A 9154-nucleotide genomic window follows, 5' to 3' on the forward strand; every position below is an offset into this window, starting at 1 on the left:
GCTGCATAAAAAGAGTGCCGAATGCCCCACTTTCAGTTCAAAAGCATTAGTCAATAAGATAATAGTAAGGTATATAACTCAAATCCAGTCACTGAAATGATTAGCCTGTTAATTGGCAATTAAGATGTTGTGCAGAGTCTCTACGAAGTAAGGTTAGCTTGCATAAAAAAATCTTTAAATGATTTGAATACAAATAAGATCCTGAAAGTTCTTTAGAAGTTTGTCAAAGAAAAAAATGTACTTACAAGAGTAAAAATTAATCTGGTTTACTTATATCCACAGAAGACAAATGCAATATTTTTTCTCTACATCTAAGTGATTTTTTTTTTCTGAAAAACAGAAGCACAGTGGAAAAACAAGTTTAAAAACACAGCGAAGTGAGATACGCTTGGGGATACAAAAAGAAAGGTAAGATATAAAACCACCCAAAAATTGATGTGAACTGATTGTTGCTCTCACACTTCTTTTTCCTGCTTACTTTATACTTCTTGATATTCCTCCTGTTCAGTCCCACCACTTTTTCACTTTCAGTATCTGGCCCCTGGTATAAATTGAAAACTTTGGCAGTTTGCTTTGTTATTCACCATTCTGACTGTAATCTCCTCCTAATTCTGTGTTTTTAAAGTCTATCTTCAACTAAGTTTTTTGCACAAACAACCAGATAACCAACTCTACTGAGCAATTTAGTGTGTAGCTTCCATCTACCCACTGTTAGAGCTCCCCAAGTAAGCACTCTGCCATTTACATAATTTGACCTTCCCCAGTAGATGTGCAGTTCAGACCTCCACCCCCTTGCAAATTGTTCTGTAGTAGCCCACACACTACTTGTGGTAACATTTTCCCTATTTCCCTTGCTACCATTTCAGCTTGTCTCCATGTCAGACATTACCATGTGAATGGAAACAGTCTCCTTCCCTGGAATATCTTCCTGTTTGATTCATGTGTGACCTTTCCCAAAAACTGGCTGTGGTTGGGCTCCTTTAGGTATTTATTGAATAAGACCTATTTCCAACAAAGCCTCTTTGCTAAAGGGTCTTTACCTTTGCCAGGGCAAACCAGCTGCAGTTCTGAAGGGGCCAGTTTGGTACTGGATTACCTTTGCATCTCCTTCTTCTCTTTAGCTGGCAAGATTGAGAAGATACTACACAGCAACAGGACGAGCATGGAAAAATATGGGCAAATAGGTGGCAAACAAAAATAGAAGACTGCTTTCCTCCAGTCAAAGAGGCACACTTGGGAAAAGACAGAGGTGCTGGCTGATTAAACTTTGGGGTATGGTAACACTGTTCAAGTGCAGAGTAAATTTGGTGCTCGTTTCTAAGCATAGCAATACGAAGAAAACCAAATATTGCATCAAAGTGGAATCTGAGGCAGCAAAGTCCTTACAAAGAGTGCACGTCCATTCCCGCTTGTTAAGTGAAGCTTATCAATACACCCAAGTGACTATGTTCGTTTCCTCAAAGGTAGTTGCCCTGTTACTCTACAGAAATTTCTGTAATACAGCTAAGTACAGTAAAAGCCAAATTCAGCACCACCTAGTTTACCTATTTACAGGAACTGTAATACAAGTTAGTTTAGCTACTGCGTGGTTCTGAACTTTCTAGTATACAAGCAGTTTGCAAACTTTACTTTACTGGTATTTACAGGAGTCCTGTGAAGGATGAACCACCACCAATCCTGTTAGAAGTTCTTTCTGTTGATAAAAAGCATTGAGGTGTATCTCGTTTAAGCATTTTTTTCACAGAAACAACAAAGTCTGTGGCAGAATCAGAACAGAACCAGAACTAGAGCTCCATAAAATGAGTTTACAATACCTTTGCCACAATACAAAGGTACTAATCCTTTTGTATCAGTGAAAGAAATTATTGCATAAGTTCAGGAAAACATTTTTTTCTCAGTGTAATATCAGGTAACGAGACCTATTACTTGGATACTTTAATTGTTCCACTGTGATGTCTTACTATTATCAAATTCAACAGCACTTGATTTCTTAGATCTCTGGAAAAGTGAACCCTTGCAAGGCTCTGAACGTGGCATTCAGACATTATTAGTCCCATTCAAAATCTGAAGACATATTTCTTACTGACTTAACATACCATCAGTCTCTTCCAGAGTACAGTTCCTTTCTTTGTTTTTCAAACATTCTTGAACCCACTCTGAACTGCACCATTACTTCCCCAAAATGTGGTGATTTAGGTTCTGCACTGGTATGCAGACCCATCTCCTTCTGTGAGTATCATCTACCTTTACTCGGTTTTATATTGTTCAATACCTATGAAAGAAATAAGTGAAAGCAACCTGAAAGGGAAAAAATAAAATCTTTTCAAAAAGCACTGGATCTATGTCCTGCAAGTTATGTACTAAAATGTGCCACTGTTAATAAGAGTTTGGTTCCTATTTGAGTATGCCTTATAAAATAACAAAACCAAAATTAGCAGGAAAGGCAATCTAACATATTTTGTTGACCTCTCCTTAGTGTTACGGTATTAAAATAGAAAGTATAAATATTTAACAAGGTTGTAGGGGCAAAGATTAGCTTAGCAAATTGCTACCAGGAGATGGCACCATTAACAAAATAATTTGAGCGCCACGTACATGTTCCTTTTAGCCATCTGTATGTCTGAATGCTTTGACAATTCCAGGTGTTGTCTGAGCCCGATCCTGCAAATCATTCATCCAGGGAATCCTCACATGTGAGTGATCTAAGGCATGGCAAAAGGATCCTGCATGCTGAGTGACTGTTGGCTTATTTGCTTGGTTGACTTGTGCTGTCCTAGCAAACAGAGGAAGAAACTAATAGTCATTGGCTAGTATTTCCTTCCCGGATAAATATATATTGATTTGGAAAAGGGATTGAGGGGATATAGGGATATATATATTGTTCTATTAATTATTTTTTCAATTTTACTCTGCCACATATAGGCTGCAACTAAGTTGCATGAAGAACTGAATGCAGATTCTCAAAGAAGAGCTGGTGTGAAGCGGACTGGCTCCAGTTACAGCTGCAAGAGCCGAATGCAAATATTCCAACACTCCTTCCCCAAGACCAAAGGTATGACATTCTTTGTCATTCATCCAACACCTCCAAAGGGTAGCATTACATGATTTTATATTTACAAGACTGTATTTTAGTCTTGTAAATTTACAAGATTATATTTACAAGGGAATCCAACTTAAAACGACAAGAGATTAAAAATTCTGAGACCTTACCATACCCTGCATCAGAGAACATCTCTATGGTCAAATCAGTCCTGGGGAAGGGAAGGAAAGATTTCAGTCGACGGCAATAATGTCAGAATTTCACCTGTTGACTGCAGACGAACTGGAGCTTTGCACTCACGCAGCCTGCAGGATCGAATCCCTTGTGTGACAGGAAGCAAAATATTTGCCATGTGTTTCATTTCAGTTTCCAGCACTTCAGGTTTTGAATCCTTTCAGTTAAGTAATTGATGTTTGAATGCCCTGTCCCCTGCTTGGTATTTTAAAATAAACCTTGCTATAGCACAGATTATGAATCAAAACAGCTGCTGTAGCTGAAAGTGTACTTAAATGGCAAGATGGCTCTTTGTGAATCATAGTAACTAGTCTGATATATGTTTTGCTTCAGCTCCTAGGGAGCTAAATTTCATGTATTTTGGTTTAAAAGATTCATTATATAGATCTGGTGTTTACAGCTTTTTTCTTTTTTTTTTCCCAATGTTTCTTCCATCACTTCCTGCCAAAAAAACAATTGAACAAAAAAATCCCTTGTTACCAATATCTGTTGTCAAACTTGCATTTCTCATATGCCACAGCATATGAGATTATGAATATAAGTTGCATGCATATAGTCTTCTGCAAATGCAATCGGAAACAGTTGAAAATAGATTTTTACAAGCTTTGCAGTAAGCTGTTTGCAAGACAGTCAAACCCTGGCATAGAAGCCCCTCTAAGCATGGCTAAAACATCAGATTAAGATCTTTCATTTGTTCATTGATTTCACGGTGCACTTTTAGGGGGCTGAAAAAAGAAAACCAGAGATCAAATTTTTACTTTCTGGTGCGGTTAGGTAACAAACTATATATGTATATTAGTGTAAACAAGCCAGGAAGTGAAAACATGCAGGGGATAGTAAATTAGTCTGCACTAAAAACTGTGATTAAAATGCTGTTGTAAGAAATATTGCATACAATTTTCTTGAAGCATACTAGTGCTCATGTAGGATCTAGATACAAAGCCTTCACTCCTCTACTAAAACAGAAAACAGAATTTATAAAAGCCAATTCTTGAAACATGCAAAACCAGTCAGAGGGTAAAATATACCAGCACAGTGATTGAAAACAAACACAAGAGACTGAAATCAAAATAGTGTAGAGATCGTGAGGAGACCAGGAGGAAAGATTGCAATACAGTGCTATTTTACTCATCGTAGAAACAGCCTAAATGAAGTAAAAGTAGTGTAATGCTGTCAAAAATGAAAGAATTGAAAAAAAACCTGACAGCTGGAGAAACACATAGAATTGTGAGCAAAGATGTTCTTACCTTTCTGTTATCTACAATGGAAAGGGAAGTGAAAAATTACGCATGGTCTTTGTAACAAACCAGAACTCAGATTACACTTTTTTATCCTAACCAAAAGCAGTGCACAGGACCATAGATATTGCCTAGCTGTTTGGGGTCATTAATACATGTTATGGTATTAATCAGTCTTTCTGTTGTGGAATGATTGCTGCATCAGCTCTTCCTATCTTTCCTAACTTCCAGTCTTACTGCTGTACCTTACTAAAGCTTATGCTCTGATCTTCAGTAGCCCTTATAAGCTACGTCGTCTAAGGAGCTCTAGTAAGCTATATCCACTAAAAAGCTACATCTAGTGCAAAATACACCTTACTGAACACATACATGGGGAAGGATAGATAGAGTCAGAGCTCTCTGAGCATACACAGATTTTATCTACCTTTCTGCTTGCAGTTCAAAATACAGTGAATTAGGCTTAAAGACATTTGAGAAACTCTGTTTTTCTCTTTGATTCTTCTTGCCTATGACTCTTAGTAGAATTATTTTTCAGTTATTACCTCCATTTAAAAGAATGAGGGTTGGTGACAAGTGACACTGAGGTGAAAGCAGGATCAGTTCTAGTTCCGTGTCCCTACTGGCCATTCATCTGATTGTCATGAGGGAATCCAGCCACTGAATGCCTGAATGTTTGGAGTCTCTGGAACCGATGGGAAGCCTGAGCACTGCCCTTTAACCTTCTGGCCTCTTGGCTTGCTCTTAGATTCCCTCATAAGAGCTGAACCTTGCCGTCCAACTTCCTATCCCAGCAGCAAGTCCAAACTCCCATTGTCACTTAAACTCCTAGAATCTCCTTGAAAAGTGAGCTCCCTGGCTTACAATTTAACCCCTAAAGAGCCAAATCAGCACTATAATCAAACTTCCTCGTAGCAGAAGTTTTGCCCTCGCTTTATTAAGCCAGGGATGTTTTTTACTTAATAAAAAGTAGGAGATTACAAATCTCTGGAAAACAAGCATATATCCTAAATGTAATGCCTTCTCTGTATCTCTCCCTGTTTGTGAAATTCTTGAGAGTTCAGATGTCTGAAGGAAGATGGGGAAAGAATATGCCTTCCTTCAGCAGGATGCCTCATGAGCTGCAAGCTTCTCATTTCATCTCCTACAATTTGCAGGCAAAGTTCTTCTGCCAAGGTGGCCTTCCCCTGCTTGGCACAATTACAGCTTATAGTCATAGGTCTTGCACCAGCAGCCCCTAGAAGTAGAAGCTGAAGGGTGAAAGCAGGAAAACATAGGTTAGACTTGAAATCAAGGTGGATTTTGCACCTGATGTGAATAGCTATAATGTTTACACTCCAGAAACTGTGTAGTGATAGATTCACACGTTGATTATATTTTTCCAAGAAGAATATGGGTTGAATAGAACAGCCCTTCAAACAATTAGCAAACAATTATAACTAGACAAATAAAATGTAATGTTTTGTAGCACACTAAAAAAGCTGGAAAGATTGTGAGACAACTAGGACAAACTTGCTGTGAAGACTTCAACAAAAGCCGTGCATTAGCCTGAGTTAAGATGGAACAGAAAGGAAGTAGTACGCAGGAACAGCAAAGACAAGGTGGCAGATTCTCACTGACAAATCCAGAAAACAACAGGAACAAAGGACAAGAATGGGGCTTATAAAGACAATTATTTTTTTTATTCCAGGAGAAATCATATGTATAGCCACTCTAATTTCTTCCACAAGACAGACTGTAGAATCTCATCCTAGTTATCTTTCCTATCAAGTCCAAGAACTTTTGACTGACATTGTAGAAAGAACTCCCATCAGTGAGGGGTAGGAAGCTGTTTTGTATAAGACCTATGGAACAACCCTGTTCCACAAACTTCAAGTATTGACTTCCCCCGATGTACTTTTTCTGCCCTTATGTTCCTGTTTCATAGTTGAGTAGAGGAGGAAATGAAAAAGGGGAAACATTCTACATGGTGGAATGAAGCTGCAGCTCTGCTGACCCTGGTTCTCAGCTCCTACAAAGAAACGCAGCTGTGCCCTCAGACATCCCCCAGTGTGGCAGGACTTGCGTCCAAGAGTTTCAGTGCTGTAAAAAAAAAACCAAGCAAGCAAGCAAGTAAACAAAACACATATTGGTGAACACTGGGCTATTTTTCAGTTAGTTCTTAGCCTTTGTAGTCCTGGCCAAAGCCTGATTTAGTGACCAGTCTAACAGCCAGGAAAGGTTCACCAGCAGTAGAGTAAGTTGGAGCTGAAAGCCATTGAGGCACTTCAGTGATTCTAAGCTTAATGTGGACACACTTTGAGGCACGTTTCACTGTATTCCAGACATTTACCAACAAGCCAGTAAGCTCAGTCTCTCTCTATTGACTTTTAGTAAATTGTCACAGATATCCATGCTCCTTTTTGCATATGTTTTCATGTAAATTTTAATCTGGATTGCAAGGCTTTAGGTCCCTCTGTCCATACAAGGTTACAAAAACCTATGGCTTCAAATAGAGCCACCTGAAAATAACAAAACTAGGGTAATGTTGGAAGGCTTTCCTCTCTTCTCTCTCCCAGTTCAGTGAGAGAACCTGATGACTATACTGAAAAACAGATCACCAATATCCAGACTCTGGAATCACAGGTCAGATCTCAGGATTTGCTCAACTCTTCAGTCTTCCAAAGTACCTAACAGAAGTAAGCATGGAACATCAGGCTGAAACCTTGAAAGATAAGCAGCTGCCCACACTAAAATATCTCCTGAGAGTTCAGACATGGGTAAGTACTGTGCTGGTAGTCCTGGGCAAAATTCCCCTTCCAGATTTCACAGTCTTAATAAAGGCCCTTTTCTCCCTGTAGGAGTCTCCATCTGCATGTAACTCTCAGAAGCTCTAAATAAAACTGATCATATATTTTCCATCCAAACAGATGTGTATGCAGAATTATGTTTTCAAGGATCAAGTGACCCTTCCAGAGGTTAACACAGTTAAGTTTCTCAGACAGATAGAAAAGTCTGTTTGCTTTTACAAAAAAAAAAAAAAAAATTGAGGCTTAAAACCTGCAATTCCTGACAGGCAGTACTACACTCTGGTTTTAGGTTGGCTTAGGATTTGTGTGATTGCTTTAATCACAGCAGGCAAGCCAGTTTATTCAAAATGATGAGATTAAGACAGACATACTCTTTCATAGCTATTTGAAATGGAGATGACAGACATGCCTTTCTAGCCAGTGTCTTACTGGGACAATGAAATGTCTACTTTTTCCAAAGTTTACTCATAGGATAAAATCAGAGGTGAGAAAAAAGAAGAACCTTTGATGCCAACAGGTCCAAGTTACTAGAATTATTGAACTGTCATAGACAGTTCAGATACACTGAGATCTATACAGCTTCTAGAGAAGTGATGAATTCTTGGTTTTATGAGGTTCCACAGCTGTAATTTCTCTTTTTTTCAAAGTACAAAGACAAAAGTCAAGCCACTGGGAAAGTAATTCTTTTAAAACTGGATTGAAATCAGTAGAACAATGAAATAAATTGTAATTGAACTATTGTTTACTATTGATTTTGCTGCATTGTACTTTGCATTTAATTTCTATTCTCTAACTACAGAATACTGGCGCGTTCTCTCTTCTTTTTTCATACCTTTTGTCTATATCCAATATTCCTTGTTCCTTCAGGCTTTTCTAAACAACAAAAGAACAACTGACAAAATAGTATATATTTAGAATTTAGTCATCAGATTGTACCTATGATGCACCTAGGAAGCACCTAAGTGATGGAGGGTCCTGGGAAAGGAAGGCAAGGCAAGGATAGGCAAGGATATTACTTCACAACTTCAAGGCCTGAACGTCCAATTTTTCATTTTAAAAATGTGTTAGTATTTGTTATTGATATTATAATGACCTTCTAATCCACCAGCGAAGGATCAAAACACGTAAAGAACATGTTAGGCTCAGGGCAGCTGGCCAACAGAGAAAGGATGTTCCTTTCTGGAAGAGGTGAAACACCATACAATCAAAAGGCTATTTTAAGTTTCCTCTGTACATTTTCTTTACATCTGAAACACCTTGCATGCAGCTATACTGTGCCAGAGATTGTGATCTGGTTCTCACCTACTAGTTTATGATATTCCCATTACTGCAGAGGTTTTACAGAACCTGGAGAAATCCGTGCCATGCATAACAAGCAACCAACTTTCTCAGACCTCTGTTGTTGCAATTTGTTTTTACCACTTTATCCTAAGAACTAAAAGTGAAGTAAGCTAATAAAACTCATTACAGACAGAATTTTGGTAACTACAGTCATTAGCATATCTGAAGTTTGTTCAGTGCATTAGCACTGCCAATGCTAGGCTGGTGTGAGGCAAAGAGCACCTGTCAAAACAAAAGAGCTTCATGCCTCACAAATTTACGCCCCAGGTAAGAAACTCGGCCTTGTGGATAGGCTGAAAAGAAGATGTTGCAACCTGAAACGAAAAAGACTTGTAAGAGAGAGAATGAGATCCCTCTGGGTGCCAATAGGCTTCTGTTTGCCACATTAAATCCTCTTTGTTTCATTACACACATCAGTGCAAAAACAAACAGTCAGATCAAGATAAAGAGCTTGCAACACATCTTTCTCTCCTTTTCCCTCCCCATCACAATTGCCACCTTTTTCCCTGGACAAG

At 38.5% G+C, this 9154-nt stretch overlaps 1 long non-coding RNA gene across 1 annotated transcript; it reads right to left on the reverse strand.

Annotated features, from left to right (window-relative positions):
- Positions 1-250: 250 nt before the first annotated feature.
- On the reverse strand, positions 251-3420 carry LOC129785135 (uncharacterized). The gene is made up of 2 exons (XR_008748749.1): positions 3211-3420; positions 251-2272 (listed from the first exon to the last, which is right to left on the reverse strand). It is a non-coding gene; the product is annotated as an uncharacterized LOC129785135 (long non-coding RNA).
- Between the last annotated feature and the right edge of the window lie 5734 nt (positions 3421-9154).

The sequence above is a fragment of the Falco peregrinus genome, chromosome 1 (assembly GCF_023634155.1).
Source record: "Falco peregrinus isolate bFalPer1 chromosome 1, bFalPer1.pri, whole genome shotgun sequence".
NCBI lineage: Eukaryota > Metazoa > Chordata > Aves > Falconiformes > Falconidae > Falco > Falco peregrinus.